At 41.7% G+C, this 26943-nt stretch overlaps 1 non-coding gene across 1 annotated transcript; it reads right to left on the bottom strand.

Moving 5' to 3' along the window:
• Positions 1-3839: 3839 nt before the first annotated feature.
• TRNAI-AAU (transfer RNA isoleucine (anticodon AAU)) lies at positions 3840-3913 on the bottom strand. Its single transcript has one exon. It is a non-coding gene; the product is annotated as a tRNA-Ile (tRNA).
• Between the last annotated feature and the right edge of the window lie 23030 nt (positions 3914-26943).

The raw sequence follows: 26943 nt of genomic DNA, 5'->3' as shown, positions 1-26943 counted from the left end.
TAGAACCATTAATAGATATTCCAGGCGCTTTAAGAATAGTAATTAATTCTACAATTATATCAAATGTATTCATCCAATCCTTCAAGCAGCATTTGATCCAAGGAGATAAACAGTCCAAAATGAGACACAAGAAAAATTCATATTTTTTCATACAATTAAACTTGGCATGTACAGGGATTGAACCTGTGACCTTGGCGTTATTAGCACCACGCTCTAACCAACTGAGCTTAAAGGCTAATTTACACATCTTCTGGAGGTGCTAATGATAATTAAACCGGGAGATTTGGAAAGCTTAATTTCAGCTGTTTAATATGAATTATAGTTTCATATTATCAACATGAAGAAACTAATATGACTTCAAAAAAATTGCAATACAAAAGAGATTTCCATACTTAGTGTTAGAATTTTGAGCCAGTAACGTATTTTCCACGTGGTTTAGCAATAAATAAATATTCATCACCTATATTCAATTGATTCATCTAATCATTCTATCAGCTTCTGCGCAAAGGACATATAAAGGTAAACATGATACAGAACAAAATACATCTATTTTCAACATTAAAGGAGCATCTAGTATTGGCTTGGAGACTGATTGAAAGTATGTCCTTTGCGTTTTTAACTTCATGCTCTAACAGACTAAACTAATAGGCTCACTAAATATATAGCATACTATTGAAGAATTAGCAGATGATGAAATCCTACTGATTCCATCCAATCCTTCAAGCAGCGTGTGATCCAAGGAGATAAACAGTCCAAAATGAGAAACTAGAAAAATTCATCTTTTATCAAACAATTAAACTTGGCATGTACAGGGATCGAACCTGTGACCTTGGCGTTATTAGCATCACACTCTAACCATCTGAGCTAACAGGCCATTTTGCACAACTTTCTGGAGGTCCAGCATATGAAGAAGGGCAAATGATAGTTAACCCAGGAGATTTGGAAAGCTTAATTTCAGCAGTTTACCATGAAGTTATAGTTATATATCATCAACATGAAGAAACCAATATGACTTTAAAAAAACTTACAATACAAAAGAGATTTTCATACTTAGTGTTAGAACTTAGAACCATTAACCTTTTTTTCCATGTGGTTAAGCAATAAATAAATATTCATCACCTATATTGAATTGATTCAACTAATCATTTTATCAGCTTCTCCTCAAAGGAGATATAGAGATAAACATGATACAGTAGAAAATGCATCTATTTTCAACATTAAAGGAGCATCAAGTATTGGCTTGGAGACTGATTGAAAGTATGTCCTTTGCGTTTTTAACTTCATGCTCTAACAGACTAAACTAATAGGCTCTCTAAATATATAGCATACTATTGAGGATGAAGCAGATGATGAAATGCTACTGATTCCATCCAATCCTTCAAGCAGCGTTTGATCCAAGGAGATAAACAGTCCAAAATGAGACACAAGAATAATTCACCTTTTTTCAAACAATTAAACTTGGCTTGTACAGGGATTAAACCTGTGACATTGGCGTTATTAGCACCACGCTCTAACCATCTGAGCTAAAAGACCATTTTGCACCACTACCTGGAGGTCCAGCATATGAAGAAGGGCAAATGATAGTTAACCCAGGAGATTTGGAAAGCTTAATTTCAGCAGTTTACTATGAAGGTATTGTTATATATCATCAACATGAAGAAACTAATATGACTTAAAAAAAATTACAATACAAAAGAGATCTTCATACTTAGTGTTAGAACTTAGAACCATTAACGGTTTTTTCCATGTGGTTAAGCAATAAATAAATATTCATCACCTATATTGAATTGATTCATCTAATCATTTTATCAGCTTCTCCTCAAAGGAAATATAGAGATAAACATGATACAGTAGAAAATACATCTATTTTCAACATTAAAGGAGCATCAAGTATTGGCTTGGAGACTGATTGAAAGTATGTCCTTGGCGTTTTTAACTTCATGCTCTAACAGACTAAACTAATAGTCTCAATAAATATATAGCATACTATTGAAGAATTAGCAGATGATGAAGTCCTACTGATTGTTAATCCAGGATAGTTGGAAAGCTTATATTCTGCTGTTTACATTCATAGTATCTTTATATATTATCAACGAGATTAAACAAAAATGATCTCAATAAATTGCAATAAATAAGAGATTTAGTTACTTGGCGTTAGAACTTAGAACCATTAATGGATATTCCAGGCGCTTTAAAAATAGTAATTAATTCTATAATTATATCACATGTATTCATCAAATCCTTCAAGCAGCGTTTGATCTAAGGAGATAAACAGTCCAAAATGAGACACAAGAAAAATTCATCTTTTTTCAAACAATTAAACTTGACCTGTATAGGGATTGAACCTGTGACCATGGTGTTATTAGCACCACGCTCTAACCAACTGAGCTAACAGGCCAATTTGCACATCTTCTGGAGGACCAGCACAGGAAGCAGTGCTAATGATAGTTCAACCGGGAGATTTGGAAAGCTTAATTTCAGCTGTTTAATATGAATTAAGTTTCATATTATCAACATGAAGAAACTAATATGACTTCAAAAAAATTGCAATACAAAAGAGATTTCCATACTTAATGTTAGTATTTTGAACCAGTAACGTTTTTTCCACGTGGTTTAGCAATAATAAATAGTCATCACCTATATTCAATTGATTCATCTAATCATTTTATCAGCTTCTCCTCAAAGGAAATATAGAGATAAACATGATACAGTAGAAAATACATCTATTTTCAACATTAAAGGAGCATCTAGTATTGGCTTGGAGACTGATTGAAAGTATGTCCTTTGCGTTTTTAACTTCATGCTCTAACAGACTAAACTAATAGGCTCACTAAATATATAGCATACTATTGAAGAATTAGCAGATGATGAAATGCTACTGATTCCATCTAATCCTTCAAGCAGCGTTTGATCCAAGGAGATAAACAGTCCAAAATGAGACACAAGAAAAATTCATCTTTTTTCAAACAATTAAACTTGGCCTGTACAGGGATCGAACTTATGACCTTGGCGTTATTAGCACCACACTCTAAGCATATGAGCTAACAGGCCATTTTGCACACCTAGCTGGAGGTCCAGCATATGAAGAAGGGCAAATCATAGTTAACCCAGGAGATTTGGAAAGCTTAATTTCAGCAGTTTACTTTGAAGTTATTGTTATATATTATCAACATGAAGAAACTAATATGCCTTAAAAAAAACTTACAACACAAAATAGATTTTCATACTTAGTGTTATAACTTAGAACCAATAACGTTTTTTCCATGTGGTTAAGCAATAAATAAAGTCATCACCTATATTGAATTGATTCATCTAATCGTTTTATCAGCTTCTCCTCAAAGGAAATATAGAGATAAACATGATACAGTAGAAAATACATCTATTTTCAACATTAAAGGAGCATCAAGTATTGGATTGGAGACTGATTGCAAGTATGTCCTTGGCGTTTTTAACTTCATGCTCTAACAGACTAAACTAATAGTCTCACTAAATATATAGCATACTATTGAAGATGAAGCAGATGATGACGTCCTACTGATTGTTAATCCAGGATAGTTGGAATGCTTATATTCAGCTGTTTACATTCATAGTATCATTATATATTATCAACAAGACTAAACAAAAATTATCTCAATAAATTGCAATAAATAGGAGATTTAGTTACTTGGCGTTAGAACTTAGAACCATTAATAGATATTCCAGGCGCTTTAAGAATAGTAATTAATTCTACAATTATATCAAATGTATTCCTCCAATCCTTCAAGCAGCGTTTGATCCAAGGAGATAAACAGTCCAAAATGAGACACAAGAAAAATTCATCTTTTTTCAAACAATTAACGTGGCCTGTACAGGGATCGAACCTGTGACCTTGGCGTTATTAGCACCACGCTCTAACCAACTGAGCTAACAGGACAATTTGCACATTTTCTGGAGGACCAGCACAGGAAGCAGTGCTAATGATATTTCAACCGGGAGATTTGGAAAGCTTAATTTCAGCTGGATAATATGAATTAAGTTTCATATTATCAACATGAAGAAACTAATATGACTTCAAAAAAAATGCAATACAAAAGAGATTTCCATACTTAGTGTTATAATTTTGAACCAGTAACGTTTTTTCCATGTGGTTTAGCAATAAATAAATATTCATCACCTATATTCAATTGATTTATCTAATCATTCTATCAGCTTCTGCGCAAAGGAAATATAGAGGTAAACATGATACAGAAGAAAATAAATCTATTTTCAACATTAAAGGAGCATCAAGTTTTGTATTTTTTACCATTTCTTTTTAGCTTAATTTTTCTTTCCTCACTCCCTGTTTTAATAGTGTCTATTTGTTCTGAAAGTTGGCTGTATTGGCTATATTAGCTTATTTATTTATGAGCCTGAACGTGATTTTGAGCGTGATCTTTAATGGAGCTTAATAGGTCATCAGCATCCTGTATAGACCTTACATGTGCATCTTATTATTATACATGACTTTGAGAAACACAGGGAATCTCATCTGTACTGTTAGTCCAAATGATCTAAAAGAGTCCATACGCCTTCCAAGCTCCCACTGCCTGTCCAGCGTGGTTTTTGATAAATCTGATCGTATTTCGAAAGAGAAATCAAGACTCTTCATTGTGCCTGCTTTCAAAGCGAGGTTTAAGATTTTTTCTTTGAGAGTGTAGGTCAAAAAATTAGTTAAGATTTTTCTTGGTTTGGTCCTTGCCGGATTCAGACGCAACGGATCTCTATGAATTCGCTGGATATCTCTATCAAGCTCTTCAGTAGATTCTTCCAATGTAAGAGAGCTTTTCAGTAGTTGGACTATAAAAGATTTGAGGTCACTTCCTTCTTTCCCCTCTGGAATTTTTAGTAATCGGATGTTGTTACGTCTAGAATAATTTTCCAAGACTTCAATCCTTTCTCTCATGTTTTCACCCTCACCTTGGAGAGTGCGTACCTTAGATCTTACTGACTCCAGGTTTGTGGTCAAAACGCTTACTGAGCTTTCCAATATTTCCGTTCTTCCACCAAGGCTATCAACTTTTCGACCCAGCTCCTCACAAGTTACCCTTATCTCAGCTTGATTGATTTTGGAGATCGCAAAATCTTACCTTATCTCTTCCCTCATTGCTGCAATAGAAGATACTATTGCCTCAAGTGCGTTGCCAAAGACCAAGTCTGAGTTTTGAGCAATCCCTGCTTCAGCTCTCAAAACCTGATTTCCTGAGGTTTCCTTTAATTGAACAGGGACAGGGACAGGATTATTGCTAGGAGTCGCTGTATTTGTTTCTATTAGAGGCAAATCGGGCACAGTAGGTGTTTCTACCACTTCCAGTGCCGCCTCTTCTAATGAGGTAACCAAAGGTGGGCTTGAACCTAGGACCGACACAGCTGGTTGATTTTCCGACTGTTCATGCTCGCTCTGCATTGATTTAGTTTTTTCCAGAGCAGCAGCCATGTCCTGCGTGATTCTTAGCACTTGAGGTAATGCCTTAAAATATGTTCGCAAAGATGGAGCTATATCACATGGGGCTTTTACTTTTTTATTCTTATTCTTATTTTTACTTTGGGGTTGCTTTGGGGTGGTGTTTTTTTCTTTTGTTGTATCTAGCTTCTTTCTTCCCCGTGCCTTCATTTAGAATTCTCCCTAGGTGCCTTCTGGGATCAGTAGTTTGCCCCCCTCCAAGCCTAACACACTCCCCTTGTCTTTTGTTTTACTCCTGGTTACTCTTGTTTGCGAATATATTGGGGTTTTACACACCTCATTATCCTCCTCTGCCTCTACACCCTTAAAAAGGTTAAAGACCTTACTTGAATCATGAGACACCAAGTTATGCTCACTCAGCACGTCACTCCCCCTCTCTGCTGCAGCTATCGTTGTCTTTGTCGTTGTGTTGTTCTTCTCCTCGATACTGACGCTGATCAGTGGCACTGCTCTCTGATATTCTTCTCTTTTCCACCCGCCTATTCCTGCCGCTGCTGCTGTGTGTGTATTCCGGGCGGCGGCCGCTCGGCCGCGCCTGATCTCCACGGCTGCCCGCCCCCAAGATGGGAGGAAGGCGGAGAGCGATAGCGTGTGTGGCGGGCACATTAATGGAAACACCGTTCTTCAGCGCTTCTCGATAAATTAGAACAGAGAAAGCGGCATCCAAGCCACAGCCGGTAAATGAAAGGGAAGCTGCGCTCAATTACAGCCGTTCGTCAGGGTAGCGGTGAATGGTCTCGGGAGACTGCTTTCCGACGTGCAAGTCGAGTTAGCCTACGGCCGCCATGTTTCCCGGGGTCAATAGAATTTAAGTAAAATAAACCAAAGCAAACAAATCACTAAATAAATAAAAAAAAAAAAAAAGAATTAGATGTGTTTCCATCCAAATCCACAATAGGGTTATTAAATGGGTATTAGAAGCCGAAGTTCAAGAAAAAAAAAAATATTACCTACTGGCGGTCGCCAGTAGGTATATATAGTTAGGATTTTTTCTCTATGGGTTTTTTGAAAATTCTATGTCTAATAACTTTGGCGTTTGTGGACGGAATCGGCTGAAATTTTCAGGAAAATGGCACATTTTGTTTCTGAGCAGCCCTTGAAAATTTGGGGGGGGTTCGTCCAGTGGGGGCCGAGAAAAAAGGGGGGTCCCAAAACGTGTTTTTAACATTGAGTTTTCCATAGGGCGGTTGGCCTCACTTTTAGCCCGAACGGCTGAATGGATTTGCACGAAACTTGGCAAAATTGTAGGGACTGGTAGCCCGATGTGCCTTTTGTAGGTCTCAATATATGTGCTCCAGTGGATTTTGAGAAATTAACGTTTAAAAAAAGATATATATCTGTAACAGCGGACCGGTTAGCGCTCTGGTTCGCGGACTTTTCGCGCAACGGAGCTTTGTGAAGCGAAGCTGATTGGTTCTCCGGCGTCTGTCAACATTCCAAACAGTCCGTAGCGGCCGCCATCTTGTCTCTCGGTAGGATCGAGAGACAAGAGGAGGTCAAAACAAAGGGGGAAATAACTATAAGGGGGCATAGTAGATCCTCGCTGACCCCCTAGGTTTGATGTGGAGGTTTTAAAAGGGCCCCGCGGGGCAAAAAAAAACCAAAATAATAATAATCGAACGGCTGAATGGATTTGCACGAAACTTGGCAAAATATTAGGGACTGGTAGCCCGATGTGCCTTTGCTAGGTCTCAATATATGTGCTCCAGTGGATTTTGAGAAATTAACGTTGAAAAAAAGATATATATCTGTAACAGCGCTCCGCTTCGCGTACTTTTCGCGTTACGGAGCTTTGCGAAGCTGATTGGTTCTCCGGCGTCTGTCAACATTCCAAACAGTCCGTAGCGGCCGCCATCTTGTCCCTCGGTAGGATTGAGAGACAAGAGGAGGCCAAAGCGAAGGGGGAAATGACCATAAGGGGGCATAGTAGATCCTTCCTGACCTCTTAGGTTTGATGTACCATTTTGCCAAGTTTGGTGTAATTCCGTTCAGCCATTCAGGCTGTAGACGTATGTAAATGTCCTATGGAAAATTGCATGGGGAAAACACATTTGAAAGTGTTGAAATTTAGAACCAATTAAAATGTTACTTTGGTTTTGTATTTGTGTGTGATGAAAGTTAATTGGTTATGTATATATGTCAAATGAGAGGAAACCACAGCCATTTTGTGATACTACTGTCTGAGGTACATTTGTGAGGAATTTTTGGTGGTGAATTTCTGGTGTTTGATTTACACAGTACTAACACTTCTGCTACTTTTAAAAAGGTGAGTTGTTAATTTGTAAAGGGAACTATGTTGTACACTTGAAGATAATTTGAAAAATGTTTTCTGTTATTTATTTGCTGTCCTTCTGTTATACTAAATACTTGATGAAGTTAGTTTTATATTATGTATTACTAAAAACGATAAATGAAAGTGATTATTTTTTTCTGCAATTTACAGCAAGCAATTTCAAAATAAAATGGCTCACAATGAAGAGACCGTGGCAATTTCTTTTGAATTGTCCACTACATTGATTGAAATTGAGAGCACCAATAATGAAATATTGTCACAAGGAGGACATGACTTGTATGATTCCATTAGATTGATTGAAATGGACAGCACCAAGAATGAAATATTGTCACAAGGAGATGACTTGAATGATTCCACTACATTGATTGAAATTGAGAGCACCAATAATGAAATATTGTCACAAGGAGGAGATGGCTTGTATGATTCCATTAGATTGATTGAAATGGACAGCACCAATAATGAAATATTGTCACAAGGAGGAGATGACTTGAATGATTCCACTACATTGATTGAAATTGAGAGCACCAATAATGAAATATTGTCACGAGGAGATGACTTGAATGATTCCACTACATTGATTGAAATTGACAGCACCAATAATGAAATATTGTCAGAAGGAGGAGATGACTTGAATGATTTTTTTGATCAATCTCTTGATGGCGAATTTATCGAGTGTTTGGAGACCATAGAGTTACAAGAATCATCATTGCAGACTTTTAATGAGGAGATTCCAGATGAGATGATTGAAGAGGAAATTACTGATGAGGACATGTTAGTAGTTGTTTCAAATTTAGAAAATTCTGAAGAATAAATTTATATTTAGAAATCAAAAATTGTTTGAGACATTATTTATTTTTATTTTTAATTTATGAGGTTGTAGCGAAGTGATTGTAGTATAAAATGAGACTTATAGTATAGAGTGCAACATTTTTATGTTACATGGTAAGTTTACTCATATTTACTTCCCTTCTGCCACTATATTATCTCCAATGTGTATTTGACATGTCTTCTTCATCTCCGGCCTCCTTTCTCTCACTGTGTGTCTCCGATGCATCTTATCGCTGGTATTTTGTGTAATTACAGAAGAGAGTAAAATAAAATAGTTCGGAACGTGAAAAGGGGGCAAAGTAGAGTACTCCTCACCCCCTAGGCCTTTTTAGGCGGTCCCAAAAGGATCAGTTTCTGCTTTCCTGAGAGATTATGGTATGAGTTCCATATACCACAATAACTTGCATTACAACATGCAAGATATCTATCTCCTATTACCAACTTTTGGAGATATTCGCGCTAAGCGCGAATATCTCCAAAAAGTAACACCTGCCCTGAGCAGTTCTTAGCCATGTTATCCAATGGGAGGTGGATAACATGGCTAAGAGTATTAGCTCGGTAATGCATGAATATCGCTGAGTTTTTAGCGATATTCATGCATTGCGGCCGTTTATTATCGCATTTGCGATAAACCTTGATAATAGTAAGGTTTATCTTCGATAATTTCTGACGATGCTTAGTGGTAAAAAATTGGTTGGTAAGCATCGTTAGCGATAAATATCGCTTAACTTTGGTAATATGCCCCAACGTCTGTTAACGTTCGATTCGAAGGAAATGAGGAAGTGTTGAAAAACATTGTCTGCGCCATCTTGCCTTTTTTGAAATGCCACACTTTTGTCGTGCACGGCAGCCATTTTAGATGTCTTGACCAGACCCACTCTCTGCACGCTGTCGATTCGTAGCATGGCTCCTCACCCTCGTAAGCATCTCCCCCAGGCACTGGTCACCACCGCTCTCTGTCTTATGCATGGGCAATAAACCTTCCCCCATCTGCGCTGCTCTTCCCTGAGAATCACACTCTGTGCCCGCCCGACACCTCCCTTTCGCCCTATTCACTACCGCACCCTCTGACACTCCTCTTCCTCTGTGTCCGAATGTCCAGGCCGGTCCTAGGCTATCAGCTAGCCCTGCAGATGTAGTTTATGGCCCCAGCTGTAAAGAATCACCCCTCTTCAAAGGAGTTATAGTAGATCAAGGCCCACACCCGATGTGATCCGTCACAGCACACGCGTTCCTACTATCTGAAAACCATCCTGTATTGTGATTGGGGAGAGGACCGAGCCTGAAGCGGAAGATTCCAGGAATGACTCTTTGTACATCAAAGTTTTTACAATTATGTGTCACATTAAAAATATATAGCACTCCAACAAAGTAGTAGGAATATAAAACTTTAATAACATATAAATATATACAACAAAACAAAAACAGTAAAAACATTTAAACAACGAAGAGACCGTGGCAATTTCTTTTTAATTATCCAATAGATTTATTGAAATTGACAGCACCAATAATGAAATATTCTTGTCAGTAGCGGTCTGTTGTGCAAATAGTTCCAAGGCAGCAGAACGCGCTGAAATCTAGATGGCACGAAAGTGATGTCTAGCAAGTTGCCGCCCAGCAAATAACGGCGTGGGGCGCCGCGGGGGTGAGTGAGTCCAGTAGGCACCACAGCTATTCTTACCGGCATTGCAGAATTACTGCTGGGGACAATGCCTGTGCTGTAGCAGGGTCACAGCAGAAACAAAAAGGATTCTGTTGAAGATGTTGTTGGTTTTCAATTTGAAAACAGTTCTGGTGTCAACTGCTATGCTAATGTAGTGGTTAATGTTTTGTTTTCTCTAGAAAATGTAAAAGAGGGGGAGGCAGTCCAAAGTTCCGTTAAAAGGGCAAAGGAAAGGATCGGTGGTTTGAACTATCAGTCAAAAAGGGGAGGGGGTGCAATAATTTTTCCTACCGGGTCACACTGTGCTTTCACCGGAAGTGAGGTCTGCAGGATTGTAGTAATTCAAAGTGAGGCTGGCGCCAGCATGGGAGCGCCGACGTCCCGCGGATACAGTTTCGTCACTCCACGGGCGATCATGGCAGTCATTCCCCATCGGGGGTCGGAGACTCCCGTGGCTCCTCTAGAATCTTCAAGGTCGTGGAGGACTACGGTGGTGGAGTCAACCAGTGACCGGGCCATTTCTTTATGTTGGGCCCGCTCTTGCCAGGTCGACCGCCATTTTGAGAGTTCGGCAGCTACCGGCGATCGCGGGGTCACATGAGCGGACGGGCTCCACCCTGCCGGGCGAGACGTTGCAGCATGGCCACAGTGGAAGAACCGTTATCTAGGTCGTTCCGAAACTGTGCAGCACTGGAGTTGTTAGGATGCCACCGCCTGGAGCGCTGAGGGTGCAGCTGGGAAGCCTCCACCTGGGGAGGCGGGAGAGGCCTGTTCGCACCGTCTCTCCCTCCCAGTGCACCCCACGGCGTCTCGCTTGAGATTTGTTATGGCCGGACCAGGCGATGAGGACGAGGGGGGGTCGGAGGCATGTGCAAGACATCCCCCTCCAGTGTTGTCGCAGCCATTATAAAAGAAAGAAGTGTCCCGTCCGTCTTCGGGCCGGGCTTCCGGTGGATGTCGGCCGGACGCCCCTGGCTCTGGCCCCATGAACGGGTTTCTTGGTTTATCGGCTGCAGCCGGATCCCGTCGGCCTCGGCCCCCTGACCGTTGGTGGCCGGACCGGAAGAGCATGTGGCGGGACTACCTGAAACTCTCAAGGGCCACCGCGGCCGGACTGGGAGAGAGAGGGGAGGGTCGAGGAGACATTCCCCCCCCCTGCAACTGTTCAGCGTTGTAAAGGCAATCCCCTGGCCGGGTCCCGCTGGTCTCGGCCTCTCCTCCGGCTACACCCTACGTTAGGATCTCCTGGCCGAGGCGTGGCAGCAGAACCTGCCTTATATGGGCTGCTCCCGGCTGGGCGTAGCCGGAACCCTGCCCCACCTTGGAAGTTTCCAGAGTGGGGGTGGATGTTCTACTGACTTGCATTTTCCCTAGTCTATCGATTTTTTTGGCGTGGCAGGCGGTGGGACAGCGAGGGGTGATTTGGTTTCTCTTACTGTTTTTCTGGTCTCTCACCACTGGCATATTTTAACGTTTTCTTGTTTCTAGGACATTAATAGGTTTTATCATTACGTTATGTTATCGTTTCTTTGTTCGTTGTTTAATAAAAGTTCATGTTCATCAGTGGCCTACTGATTTTCGTTTTCCTATTTTTTTCTTTCCAGGTTGTTTCATGGTAAAGTTTCTGTTAACAGGATACAGTGATCACTTCGTTATTATTGCATATGTCCTTTTCACTAGGGGTGCTCTCTGGTCGGGCCAGATGACGTATCTCTAGTAAATGGTCCGGGTGAAAAAGGTGCATCAATCAGTGGGGAGTAGATAGGCATGACAGATTACAACGGGGGAGAACGGTCCGCATTACGTACCCTTTCACTACTTGCAAAGATTTTCCTACGTTTATTTGCAAACAGGGAATACCTCCAAAAAGAACTAATTCCCAAACAGTCAATGTTCGGACAATCAATCAATCAATGAGGAATGAAATAGGTACGACGTGTTAAAGGCTTGCGTTACCTACCCTTCACTATCTGCAAAGGGAGATAGAATATTCCTATTCTTCCTCGTTTGCAGGTAGAGAAGATCGTTAAGAGAATTAACTTCGAACAATTCAATGCTCGATTGAAACAATCAACAAGGGGTACTGTGAACACAAATGAACGCCGCTTATATACATACGCATTGCTATTTTCAACAGGTTGTTCCTAATGTTTCTATTTTAGCGAGGTCAAAAGAGATCCCATTAGTGGCCTACTGATTTTGCTCGATTCCTTTTGTTTTTTTACACGATTTTTCGCTATCTGCAAAGACTAAACAGAGTATTGCGACTCTGTGCTTGTTTGTAAATAGAGAATGAACCAAAGAGAACAATCAATCAAATGGAGAGAGAAGCAGGCACGACGGATTACAAAGGGGGAAAGGGCTGCATTAACTACCCTTCACTATCTGCAAAGAGAGAGTACTCCTAATAGAAATGAGGGGTGGGGGGCAGCAATCAAAGCAGATCAGTGTGCATAAACACGAAAAAAAAAATTCTTACCACGTACTTGACATTCGACAGCTTATGATATTTGCTATTAAAAAACCATTGAAATTCACTGAAAAAACCATAGGTTATAGACCATATATAGTTAGGAATTAGCATTTACAAAACCTTGAAAATTCACTGAAAAAACCATAGGTTATAGACCATATATAGTTAGGAATTAGCATTTAAAAAACCTTATTTTACTCACACAAAACCATTGAAATTCCATATATAGTTAGTTGCACTAACTATATATTGCGCACCCGCAATCCACTGCTGATGATGTCACATATTACATCATTCATGACATGGTCAGTGACATCACTGATGACATCACTGATGACATCTCAAATGACATCACTGATGACATCACTGATGACATCTCATTTGACATCAATGACCACATCACTGATGATATCATTCATGTGACAATACAATGCATCTCCTCACATTTTAATATAACCTCTGTTTCACCCAGTGTTAAAAACAGAGTATAATTTTTGAAACCATTGACACACCAATACTAGTTACTACATACGTACTCACTGATTCCTACGTCTACACACACATTCACTCATTCACCCATACAATCATTCATACATACAATCACTCATGTTTACAACACAATCATATGCACTCATACACCTATACAGACACTCACACTCTGCCACTCATCCATGGAGTTACTCACAGACCTAGTCAGTCCTGTAAAGAATCAATCACACTTCCATTTTCTACTCTATACAGTTAAACATAGAGCACCTTACGTTTTCAACCATATACTAACACATACTTACTCTCTTATACAATCATTGATACAAGTACACATTGATCTGTACAGAGTCACACACCTCCCATCCAGCCACACACACACTCAGTCTCCCATGCAAATACTTGGGCAATCAATCAATAACCCATATAGTTACTCATATAGCTACTGATCAACACATGCAGCAGTTTACAGAACAACAGACATAATGATGCACAAATTAAGACAGTTTAGTCACTAACCCATGCACTCAGTGAGACACATTTAATCACTCACTCATACATTCAGTCATGCACCTACTAAATCCTTCGTCCAGACACTTATACATCCACTCATTCTTCAATATGTAAGACATATTTTAACTTTACAGAAACATAGTCACTGGATGTTGTCATCAGTGATGTCATCAGTGATGTCATTTGAGATGTCATCAGTGATGTCATCAGTGATGTCACTGACCATGTCATGAATGATGTAATATGTGACATCATCAGCAGTGGATTGCGGGTGCGCAATATATAGTTAGTGCAACTAACTATATATGGAATTTCAATGGTTTTGTGTGAGTAAAATAAGGTTTTTTAAATGCTAATTCCTAACTATATATGGTCTATAACCTATGGTTTTTTCAGTGAATATATATATATATATAATCTCTTTTTAGAAGGTGATATTGAAATAATTTACAGACCAAATTTTGGTCTAAACCAAACAGGTGAAGTAGTGTGGCTCACTGGTTAGAGGCGGCAGACCCGAGAGCAGAGGACGGCCCGTGACCAGGGTTCGATTCCCGGCGCGGCAGGTTTCTGGACCAGGGTCAGCGGACTCGATAATTCTCTCGCCTCGGTGCCCACTCTGATCAGCGTTCACACTCGGCAACTCTGGGCATTAGCTTGCCTCATCTTCACTAACGGCCCCACCAGACCGCCGGGGATGCCTGGTTTCACCCTGGAGATACCCATTAAGGGACCATCTCTCAGGGAAGCCAGGAAGGGTTTCGCAGCGGTCGAAGCGCCTTGGGACCCTACGGGTAAGTAGTGCGCTATATAAATGCCTATACATACATACATACATACCATATCTTACCTGTATTGTTAGAGCTACAACCTTTCATCTTCCCCACCTCTTGCGCTTACTTAGGGGAAGGTAGCGATGGAAGGTTAAAGGAGGCCGCGGAGTGGCGTACATCTGGCTTAACACCAAGCCAGAATAAATAAGGGAGGGTTTCCAAGGGGGTGGGTGGGGGGGGTCGGAGGTAAAAAATTGAAAAGTCCTCATTTGAAATTTTACTTTGATGTTCCAACCTTTACTTATACCTACAATCAAATAACTGACAGGTTCAAAACAAAAAATTATAAAAACAATAAAGTTAAAAAAATTTATGGAAAGATGATGTCACATGGGAACAAAAATAAAACATGATAACAGTTAATTATATGTCCTGGAATGTAAACGGCCTGCGCGTGAGAGGGAGAAGAGAGTGCATTTTACAATATTTGAGAGACTCACAGGCGCAGGTCATTGCATTGCAGGAAACACACCTTCTTAAATCAGAGGCAGTCAATATATTGAAAAAACAAAGGTGGATAGACAAATTTTGCTCTACAGACCACAATGCAAACATAAGAGGGGTAATTTTTATATTTAAAAAAATCAGCAAAAGCGAAGATACAGGAATATAAAGAAGACAACACAGGGAGGTGGTTAATAGTCAGAGTTTCTCTTGATGGTCAAATGAGAACACTGATAGGATACTATGGCCCTAACTCGGATGATCCATCACACTTGGACGCTGTAAGAGATCAACTAATATCAGTCCAGGAACCAATAATTTGGATGGGAGATTTTAATATTGTCCTAGATCCTAAATTAGATAAGTCAACCAAATCTAAAATTTGCAGTTCTGTCAAATCCAGAGAAACTCTCAAAAACATCATGACACATTTGGGCCTGGCAGATCTATGGAGAGAACGAGTCGGCAATAAACCAGGCGTCTCTTTGAGGAACAGTAGATTTAAACATAAATCTAGAATTGACTATGTCTTCTTTAGTTATGGTCTAAAGGACGCAAAGGAGTCAATCGATTATATACCATCACATCTCTCAGATCATTCTGCAATAACATTTGCTTTAAAATTTAATAATTCGGTTAACCACCCGTCCTGGTCTTTTGACCGGACATTGTTGCTTGAGGAGGAAGAGGTCAATTTTTTGTCAACTGAATCTCTAGCCTTCTTCGACATAAACAGAGACTCCGCAGGTCCAACAATCATCTGGGAAGCCTTCAAAGCCTTCCTAAGGGGGCAGATTACAAGTAGAGCCTCTTATAGGCGGAAACTATATTCTCAAAAAATTAAAAATCTAGAACAAGAAATGAGACTTTTGGAATCTAACATCGATTCGTCTTTTGGAATATCTAGCGATCAGGAAAAAATGGCTGAATTAAAATCCCAATTGGAAAACACCTTACAGAAGAGAATAAACAAAATATGGGAAGTGAGCAAATCCTCTCAATTTGAATTTGGAGAAGCTGCAGGGAAGGTACTTGCGTGGAAAATAAGAGCAGAAAAAACCCTCAACTATATCAGAGAAATCAAGATACCTGGAGAGTTAGAAACAAGATCCACTAACTCAGAGATAGGGAGAGCTTTCTTTGATTTCTTTGAAGAGATATATAAAGAGAACCTCCCCAATAACCAGCAAGCAAGGGACAGATGGCTAGAGGCATTAACCCTCCCAACTTTATCAATAAGTCAGAGAAATCTCTTGGAGGCCGAGATCACTGAAGACGAGGTTAAGAAAGCAATTCGCCACTCCAAAAAAGGAAAGGCAGCGGGTCCGGACGGTCTGCCTGGAGAAATATATAGATCTCTTGAGGATATAGTTACCCCCATGCTTACGATACTCTTTAATGGCATTTTAGTACACAGGAACCAGCCCCCAAAAACCTGGGGAGAAGCTACAATCGTGCTCATCCCAAAACCTGGGAAATCATTACTGGACTGTGGGTCATACAGACCAATATCATTGCTCAACAATGATTATAAACTTTTTACAACAATTATGTCTACAAGACTGGCTAGTGTCATTGGAAAAATCGTTCACCCCGACCAAAAAGGTTTCATTAAGGGTAGACAACTAGCAGAGTTAACATATGAAGCTGTGGGGGCTATAGACATCGCTACGGCCTTTTCTGTACCTTTGGCCATCTTGACTCTGGACGCAACTAAAGCGTTTGACAGAGTCAAGTGGTTATATCTTAACGATGTCTTGAAAAAAATCAACTGTGGGGAGAACTTCTGTAGGACTATCAAACAGCTATATAGAGCTCATTCTGCAAGGTTAATAGTCAACGGATCTCTAACTGAAGCGTTTAATATAACTAGAGGCACAAGACAGGGCTGCCCGCTTTCCCCTCTCCTATTTAATTTATACATCGAACCGTTCGCTCAACTTTTAAGGGACGAGGCTAATATTCCATCTTTTAGCTTTGGAGAGTGGGAAAGGCGGGTAGCAATGTATGCAGATGACATTCTGATTTTCACATCTGACATTAACTCAAGTAAAAGTGAGATAATGGCCTGGAATCTACCTAACACTCAGCTGGGGGTAAAAATTTCATCATCGATGCGCTACTTGGGAATTAGAATAACCCAAGAAGTGACTAGCATTGGGCAAACTAATTTAGAAAGAGTACACACTGAGAGTAAAAAGCTTTTAAAATCTTGGTCACATCTACCACTTTCAACTATAGGTAGGGTGAATTTGGTTAAAATGTGTATCCTTCCAAAATTCACCTTTGTCTTCAATACCATTCCTATTGCCTTTGATCCAAAAATGATTGAAAAATCTCAAAGAGAAATTAACTCATTCATATGGAACTATAAAACCACAAGTATTGCGTGGAAAAAGTTAAGAAGAAGAAGAGAGAAAGGGGGCCTTGCACTGCCAGATTTATTGTATTACTCATGGGCCTTCCAGCTGTCACATTCAAGAATGCTTCTTAAGATGCCGTCTAATCTTGCAACTGATTCTATGTATAAAGCTATGTTAATGGGGGCTAATCTAACATCAGATAGCTTTATGTTTAAGTTTGGGTGTCAGAAATTCATTAAAAATATTAAACTAAAAATTGCACAATCATGGGCTAAAAATTGGTATAACATCAGAAAGAAACTGGGTCTATCATACTATTCCAACTACTCTCCAATCTGGGACTCACCAGGGTTACCATTATGTCTGCGGGACAGCCTTTCCACCATAATAGAACAAGCAGGGATTATAAGATGGGGTCAACTAATTAAAGATGGTAACCTTATATCATGGGATGAGTTACAGGAATTGGTTGGTGCAGGGCTGTCAAGATTTAAATACTTTCAACTAAACAGCTGGGTGAGATCTCAGATTTGCACTGACATCAACCTAGGGAAAATAAGCAAAATAGAACAAAAATTGGTGGAAAGAGCTACGGGGGGACGGAGGTAACTACTTGGTATTGGCAGCTCTTGGAGGAAATTGATGGGGAATTACAACTCCCAGACGAATTATGGAGAACGGCAATTGGCATCTCATGTAAGGAGAGATGACAAAACTCTTTCACCCTATTATACAAAACCATAAAGCCTTCATGGCTAAGACGAAAACACCTTTTCTCCGCACATCGTGCATACATAACCCCGTTGAAACTATCTAAATTTCTACCAAACAAAAAATGCAATAAATGTAATTTAGCAGATGCCTGTGACATACATATGTTTTTTGAATGCCCTGACATCCAAAAATTCTGGAAAGATGTGAAGGAAACTTTAAACTCTATCCTAAATACATCTCTAGAAATAACTCTTTCCCTTGTCATCTTTGGGCTGGAAGATAACATAAAAGGAAAGGCGGAATCCTTTCTCTTCTACGCAATTTTACTGGCGAGAAGACAAATTTGCATAAGCTGGGTAGAGAAAACACCGCCATTACATTCTCGGTGGCTCTCCTCCTTATATGAAATATCTAAAATGGACCTTAAAAGAACAGCTAGTAAGAGGAATCTGGCCTTTTGGGACCTCTTAATCAACTGGAGATGAACCGGGGTTTTTTTTTTTTTTTTTTTTTCCCCGGGTCCAATGATTATGCCTTACTTACTCCTGGACCAGGGTCAGGGAAGTATCGATAAAGGTCCTACAGGTTGAAACATATCTTGATGGAGCAAAAAGCAACTGTATCTCTTCTTATGGGACATCTCTACTACCAATATGTCAAATCACGTCTATAAGTCGTGCCAGGTGGTTGGTATGGACCTTATTGAAGAAAAGGCAAATGAGGACCAAAAAAAAAAAAAAGGAGCATCAAGTATTGGCTTGGAGACTGATTGAAAGTATGTCCTTTGTGTTTTTAACTTCATGCTCTAACAGACTAAACTAATAGGCTCACTAAATATATAGCATACTATTGAAGAATTAGCAGATGATGAAATGCTCCTGATTCCATCCAATCCTTCAAGCAGCGTGTGATCCAAGGAGATAAACAGTCCCAATTGAGACGCTAGAAAAATTCATCTTTTTTCAAACAATTAAACTTGGCCTGTACAGGGATCGAACCTGTGACCTTGGCGTAATTAGCACCACGACCTAACCATCTGAGCTAACAGGCCATTTTGCACAATTACCTGGAGGTCCAGCATATGAAGAAGGGCAAATGATAGTTAACCCAGAAGATTTCGAAAGCTTAATTTCAGCAGTTTACCATGAAGTTATAGTTATATATTATCAACATGAAGAAACTAATATGACTTAAAATAAATTACAATACAAAAGAGATTTTCATACTTACTGTTAGAACTTAGAACCATTAACGTTTTTTCCATGTGGTTAAGCAATAAATAAATATTCATCACCTATATTGAATTGATTCATCTAATTATTTTATCAGCTTCTCCTCAAAGGAAATATAGAGATAAACATGATAGAGTAGAAAATACATCTATTTTCAACATTAAAGGAGCATCAAGTATTGGCTTGGAGACTGATTGAAAGTATGTCCTTGGCGTTTTTAACTTCATGCTCTAACAGACTAAACTAATAGTCTCACTAAATATATAGCATACTATTGAAGATGAAGCAGATGATGAAGTCCTACTGATTGTTAATCCAGGATAGTTGGAAAGCTTATATTCAGCTGTTTACATTCATAGTATCTTTATATATTATCAACGAGACTAAACAAAAATTATCTCAATAAATTGCAATAAATAAGAGATTTAGTTACTTGGCGTTAGAACTTAGAACCATTAATAGATATTCCAGGCGCTTTAAGAATAGTAATTAATTCTATAATTATATCAAATGTATTCATCAAATCCTTCAAGCAGCGTTTGATCCAAGGAGATAAACAGTCCAAAATGAGACACAAGAAAAATTCATCTTTTTTCAAAGAATTAAACTTGGCCTGTACAGGGATCGAACCTGTGACCTTGGCGTTATTAGCACCATGCTCTAACCAACTGAGCTAAGAGGCAAATTTGCACATTTTCAGGAGGACCAGCACAGGAAGCAGTGCTAATGATAGTTCAACTGGGAGATTTGGAAAGCTTAATTTCAGCTGTTTAATATGAATTAAGTTTCATATTATCAACATGAAGAAACTAATATGACTTCAAAAAAACTTCCAATACAAAAGAGATTTCCATACTTAGTGTTAGTATTTTGAACCAGTAACGTTTTTTCCACGTGGTTTAGCAATAAATGAATATTCATCACCTATATTCAATTGATTCATCTAATCATTCTATCAGCTTCTGCGCAAAGGAAATATAGAGGTAAACATGATACAGAAGAAAATAAATCTATTTTCAACATTAAAGGAGCATCAAGTTTTTTTTTTTTACCTTTTCTTTTTAGCTTAATTTTTCCTTCCTCACTCCCTGTTTTAATAGTGTCTATTTGTTCTGAAAGTTGGCTGTATTGGCTATATTAGCTTATTTATTTATGAGCATGAACGTGATTTTGAGCGTGATCTTTAATGGAGCTTAATAGGTCATCAGCATCCTGTATAGACCTTACATTGTGCATCTTATTATTATACATGACTTTGAGAAACACAGGGAATCTCATCTGTACTGTTAGTCCAAATGATCTAAAAGAGTCCATACGCCTTCCAAGCTCCCACTGCCTGTCCAGCGTGGTTTTTGATAAATCTGATCGTATTTCGAAAGAGAAATCAAGACTCTTCATTGTGCCTGCTTTCAAAGCGAGGTTTAAGATTTTTTCTTTGAGAGTGTAGGTCAAAAAATTAGTTAAGATTTTTCTTGGTTTGGTCCTTGCCGGATTCAGACGCAACGGATCTCTATGAATTCGCTGGATATCTCTATCAAGCTCTTCAGCAGATTCTTCCAATGTAAGAGAGCTTTTCAGTAGTTGGACTATAAAAGATTTGAGGTCACTTCCTTCTTTCCCCTCTGGAATTTTTAGTAATCGGATGTTGTTACGTCTAGAATAATTTTCCAAGACTTCAATCCTTTCTCTCATGTTTTCACCCTCACCTTGGAGAGTGCGTACCTTAGATCTTACTGACTCCAGGTTTGTGGTCAAAACGCTTACTGAGCTTTCCAATATTTCCGTTCTTCCACCAAGGCTATCAACTTTTTGACCCAGCTCCTCACAAGTTACCCTTATCTCAGCTTGATTGATTTTGGAGATCGCAAAATCTTACCTTATCTCTTCCCTCATTGCTGCAATAGAAGATACTATTGCCTCAAGTGCGTTGCCAAAGACCAAGTCTGAGTTTTGAGCAATCCCTGCTTCAGCTCTCAAAACCTGATTTCCTGAGGTTTCCTTTAATTGAACAGGGACAGGGACAGGATTATTGCTAGGAGTCGCTGTATTTGTTTCTATTAGAGGCAAATCGGGCACAGTAGGTGTTTCTACCACTTCCAGTGCCGCCTCTTCTAATGAGGTAACCAAAGGTGGGCTTGAACCTAGGACCGACACAGCTGGTTGATTTTCCGACTGTTCATGCTCGCTCTGCATTGATTTAGTTTTTTCCAGAGCAGCAGCCATGTCCTGCGTGATTCTTAGCACTTGAGGTAATGCCTTAAAATATGTTCGCAAAGATGGAGCTATATCACATGGGGCTTTTACTTTTTTATTCTTATTCTTATTTTTACTTTGGGGTTGCTTTGGGGTGATGTTTTTTTCTTTTGTTGTATCTAGCTTCTTTCTTCCCCGTGCCTTCATTTAGAATTCTCCCCAGGTGCCTTCTGGGATCGGTAGTTTGCCCCCCTCCAAGCCTAACACACTCCCCTTGTCTTTTGTTTTACTCCTGGTTACTCTTGTTTGCGAATATATTGGGGTTTTACACACCTCATTATCCTCCTCTGCCTCTACACCCTTAAAAAGGTTAAAGACCTTACTTGAATCATGAGACACCAAGTTATGCTCACTCAGCACGTCACTCCCCCTCTCTGCTGCAGCTATCGTTGTCTTTGTCGTTGTGTTGTTCTTCTCCTCGATACTGACGCTGATCAGTGGCGCTGCTCTAGGATATTCTTCTCTTTTCCACCCGCCTATTCCTGCCGCTGCTGCTGTGTGTGTATTCCGGGCGGCGGCCGCTCGGCCGCGCCTGATCTCCACGGCTGCCCGCCCCCAAGATGGGAGGAAGGCGGAGAGCGATAGCGTGTGTGGCGGGCACATTAATGGAAACACCGTTCTTCAGCGCTTCTCGATAAATTAGAACAGAGAAAGCGGCATCCAAGCCACAGCCGGTAAATGAAAGGGAAGCTGCGCTCAATTACAGCCGTTCGTCAGGGTAGCGGTGAATGGTCTCGGGAGACTGCTTTCCGACGTGCAAGCCGCGTTAGCCTACGGCCGCCATGTTTCCCGGTGTGAGAAGTTGGCCTGATGTGCAGTGTTCACTATTCTAGTGATCACTATATATCAGTCCAAACAACCCTTATTGATGATTGGTTGTAAGTCAACCTTATAGACCAGCTATCCTAGTAGCATGGATACGAGCAGTCTAAGGCTAAGACTCTAGAGGGCGTGTTAAGCCAGCTGTTTAACCATCACATTACCCCTTGAACACCCAGTGAAAGGACACCACACAAGTGTTATGAAAATAAACAGTGTATTTATTAGAATCACAACAACCCTGTACTCTTTATGAGGACAGGGTGCTAGGCACACAACAAAACTCTTACGAAAATACTTAAGTTAGCACGTTATACACAAATGCCCGAGGGGCACGAAAAAACCATATACTTAAAAAGTGGAATGCGAAATTACTAGCAGGTAAGTACAGTACTAATAGGCTTTGGAATCGCTAGGACTTGACTAGGGAATCGTTAGATTACTTCTAGGAGACCTAGGGGACTCGGGTGCAGAGTGTGCACTCTCACGCGGGATGCGGGACAAAGTCTATGGAGGCTAGTAAAGGCAAAGTTAGTGTTCACGGGCGAACCCGACCTGGTAGGAAGAAAACGACAGTGGATCCTGACCCTAGGATAGTGAGGCTATGCTGGGACACCGAAGTGCCGAAGTTACCTAGCCCAGGGGCTGCAGCTGCATAGGTCTGAAAAGACGTCGGGGATCTCGTTGCCGGACCAGGAGCCTGGAAGGAAGAAGTTGCTGGCAGGCGACCAGTGAAGAAAAGTTCGATGGATCCAAGCCTGGATCAAGGAAGAAGAAAACCTGAAAGCAGAGGGGACCAAGTTCTTGAATCGCTAGCCAGTGATTAAGTGGGCACCAGGATGGCACCGGGCGAAGTCACCGCAGTCAGGTGAGTGGGCGCTGCTGGGCTCTGCAGTCTCTCGGACCAGGAGGCGTTGTCGGCGACCAGGATGGAGGTGCGAGCTGTCCCACGAAGGTTCTTGCTGTCGACGTCGCTGGACCCAGGATTGGGCAACAAGTCTTGGCAAATGCAAGGCCCACGCGGTGGACCTAAAATGGCGTCTTGGGCGGACCAGGAGGGTCCAGGGTACTTCTCCGATGGAGGGAAGCAAGGGCCAGTCTGGAGCAACCAGACCAGCAGCAGAAATGTCGTCGGGCGTCGTCAGGAAGGCCACAAGCCAGCGGGCTAGTAGCCAAACAACGCGGTGAGCAGCAAAAAGCAGAAGGGCCCCACGCAGATCGTGGAGAGGCTGGGGAGCTGCACTTCGGTGCTGGAGCTGCTCAGGGTGGGGGCTTCTCGGACCCCAAAGCACTCACCAGGAATTCACTCGGCGGGCTTGCTGGAAAGAAGTCGTGCAGTCTTGAAGATGGCCGGTCCCTCGAGGTCTCGTCACACCCACGAATCTCAGCGTGACTGATGATGTAGGTGGAGGTCAGAGGTGCCAGGGAAGCCGGTTCTCGTCGAGCTGGGCAGTCTTGATCCGGAGGAGAGACTTGCAGCAGACCGCAGTGTTCTTAAGATGGTGCCTGCGGATGCAGGGTGACTACTCCTTAGTCACAAGGGAGAAATCTTAGGAAGAAGTCTTGAGTTCCTTTCGTGGAAAGTAGTTTCAGGATTCAAAGATGATCTGATTTGGAAGGGGGCCAGTCTCTACCTTTATCCTGTAAAAAGGGGCTGGCACGCGACTAAGTCCTGCCCTATGGGTGGGACTAGGAGGGGGGTGGTTACACCCACTTCCTTGGCGGGCTTTTCCCCAGCACAGGGTCTGGAGTGACCCTGGAACTGGTTCCAGCCAGCCTATGCACAGTGAGCACCGGGGTGCCACGTGCAGTCACCTTCCTCTAAAGCCCTGCCTACCTACAATACACAAAACCCTGTCTGGGACGGTGCTGGCACCGCCCCTGGCAGGAAACCCTTTGTCCTTATCTCCTGCTCTGGGAGGACTCCCAGCAGCAGGAGGGCAGACTTGTGTCTCGGTGGCAGCATCCATTTTGTGGAGCTGAGGCTCTGTTTGACTTTAACCGGGGTTAGGGGTTACATACATGTCGTGTCCCTCTAGAAGGGTGGAATGCTAACCCCGTCGCCAGAATTGGCGAGGGGTTAGTATTCCAATTCGTATGACACCTTACTCGACATGTTTTGATAAAGCGATACCAGAGTTGGCATATAACCGCGAGGATTATAATGCACTTAAGAGTATATGGTATGCGATATCATGGAAACGGCTAAGGGATGGGTCCCGAACGCCGCAGACAGGCTCAGCTCATGCCAGAGCACCATCTCACACGATTCCAAGCACTCTGCCTTCAGGATTGTTAAGGCCTGCCATAGGAGTGACTGATAGGAGATCTGTGTGTCCATTTTAGGGTTAGATATAGGTATACTATATCTAAAGCAAAGGGTGAGTACACCACCTTGCCCCAGCTGTCGTGCAGCCAGTTGTGTCAGTTTTAGTTAGTCAATCCAGGGGTGGCATAATACATGCTTCAGCCCCTGGGAGACTTCTGGGTGCACCTCAGCCCTGAGTACAGGGACTTGGAGAGGGCCCAGTGCCAATTCAGTACCTGAGTACAATTTGGATAGAGAGAACAGCTAGGCTGTGGGTCTGATTAGCAGGCCCACAGCCAGGGAAAGTCGTAAACCAGTGCAGCAAAAAGCAAAAAAATCTGGGTGATCATAGGATTGCAGACCCTACTCTCCTACATGACCCCCCCCCAAACTTTGGGACAATAAACTAACCTTGACCAGGTGAGTCTTCTTGCTCTAAGTGGAAATACCTGGAGAGCCCATCAGCATTGCTGTGATCAGTCCCAGGTCTATGCTCCACTGTAAAATCAATCCCCTGTAGGGAAATGGACCACCTAAGCAGTTTGGGGTTTTCACCCTTCATCTGATTTAGCCACAAGAGGGGCTTATGGTCTGTCTGAATGGTGAAGTGAGTGCCAAACAAGTAGGCCCTCAGCTTCTTCAGGGCCCAGACCACAGCAAAGGCCTCCCTCTCAATAGCTGACCAATTTTTCTCTCTGGGTGTCAACCTCCTATTAATGAAAGCAATAGGCTGATCATTACCATCAAAATTCAGTTGAGACAGAACAGCTCCCACACCCAACTCAGAAGCATCTGTTTGGACAATGAATGGCTTGGAGTAATCTGGACTCTTGAGGATAGGTGCTGTGCACATGGCCTGCTTTAGGTCATTGAATGCTTTCTGACAGCTTGCTGTCCACTGAACTTTCTTTGGCATCTTCTTGCTTGTCAGGTCATTAAGGGGGGTCACTATGGACCCATAATTTCTGACAAACTTCCTATAGTACCCAGTCAAGCCCAAGAAAGCTCGAACCTGAGTCTGGGTGATTGGAGGAGTCCAGTCCTTGATGGCCTGTATCTTACTCTCCAGTGGCTGAACCTGGCCTCCACCTACAAGGTGGCCCAGGTATACAACCTGTGTCTGCCCTATCTGGCACTTTGTGGCCTTGATAGTGAGGCCTGCCTTTTGCAGGGCCTCTAACACTTTCCTCAGGTGGACCAGGTGATCCTCCCAGGTGGAGCTAAAGACAGCAATATCGTCCAGATATGCTGCACAGAAGTCATCCAGCCCAGTGAGGACTTGATTCACCAACCTTTGGAAGGTGGCAGGTGCATTTTTCAGTCCAAAGGGCATTACCACAAATTGATAATGCCCTCCAGGGGTAGAAAATGCTGTCTTGGGTTTGGCTTCCTCAGCTAACCTGATTTGCCAATACCCAGCTGTCAAATCAAATGTGCTTAAGAAGTTGGCAGAAGCCAATCTATCTATAAGCTCATCTGCTCTTGGTATTGGGTGGGCATCAGTCTTAGTGACTGCATTGAGGCCTCTGTAGTCTACGCAAAACCTCATCTCTCTCTTACCACCCTGGGTGTGAGGCTTTGGCACTAGAACTACTGGGCTAGCCCAAGGGCTATCTGAGGGCTCAATGACTCCCAGTTCCAACATTTTCTGCACTTCAGTTTTGATGCAGTCTCTAACATGATCAGGCTGTCTGTAGATTTTACTCTTGACAGGCAGACTGTCTCCAGTGTCAACATCATGGGTACACCAATCAGTTTGGCTGGGTGTCAGAGAGAACATATGTCTGAAGGATTGCAGAACTTGCCTGCAATCCTGTTGCTGATGTTCAGTGAGGCTGCCACAAAAGACAACACCATCAACTGATCCATCATCAGGATTCTGAGTGAGCAGGTCTGGGAGAGGGTCACTCTCTTCCTCCTGTCCCTCATCTGTGGCCATGAGCAAGCTCATGTCCTTCCTGTCAACATATGCCTTGAGCCTGTTAACATGGAGCACTCTGAGAGGGCTCCTGGGAGTTCCAAGGTCCACCAAGTAGGTAACCTCTCCCTTTTGCTCAATGATGGTGTGGGGCCCAGACCATTTGTCTTTCAGAGCTGCTGGGGCCACTGGCTCCAGCACCCACACCTTCTGTCCTGGCTGGTACACAGTCAGTACAGCCTTTTGGTCATGCCAAGCTTTTTGAAGTTCCTGGCTGGCCTCAAGGTTTTTAGATGCCTTTTCCATATACTCAGCCATCCTGGA

This window comes from Lissotriton helveticus, chromosome 4_1, assembly GCF_964261635.1.
Source record: "Lissotriton helveticus chromosome 4_1, aLisHel1.1, whole genome shotgun sequence".
Classification (NCBI taxonomy): Eukaryota; Metazoa; Chordata; class Amphibia; order Caudata; family Salamandridae; genus Lissotriton; species Lissotriton helveticus.
Note: the sequence above shows the minus strand (reverse complement) of the source record. Positions and strands in the feature narration are given on the sequence as shown.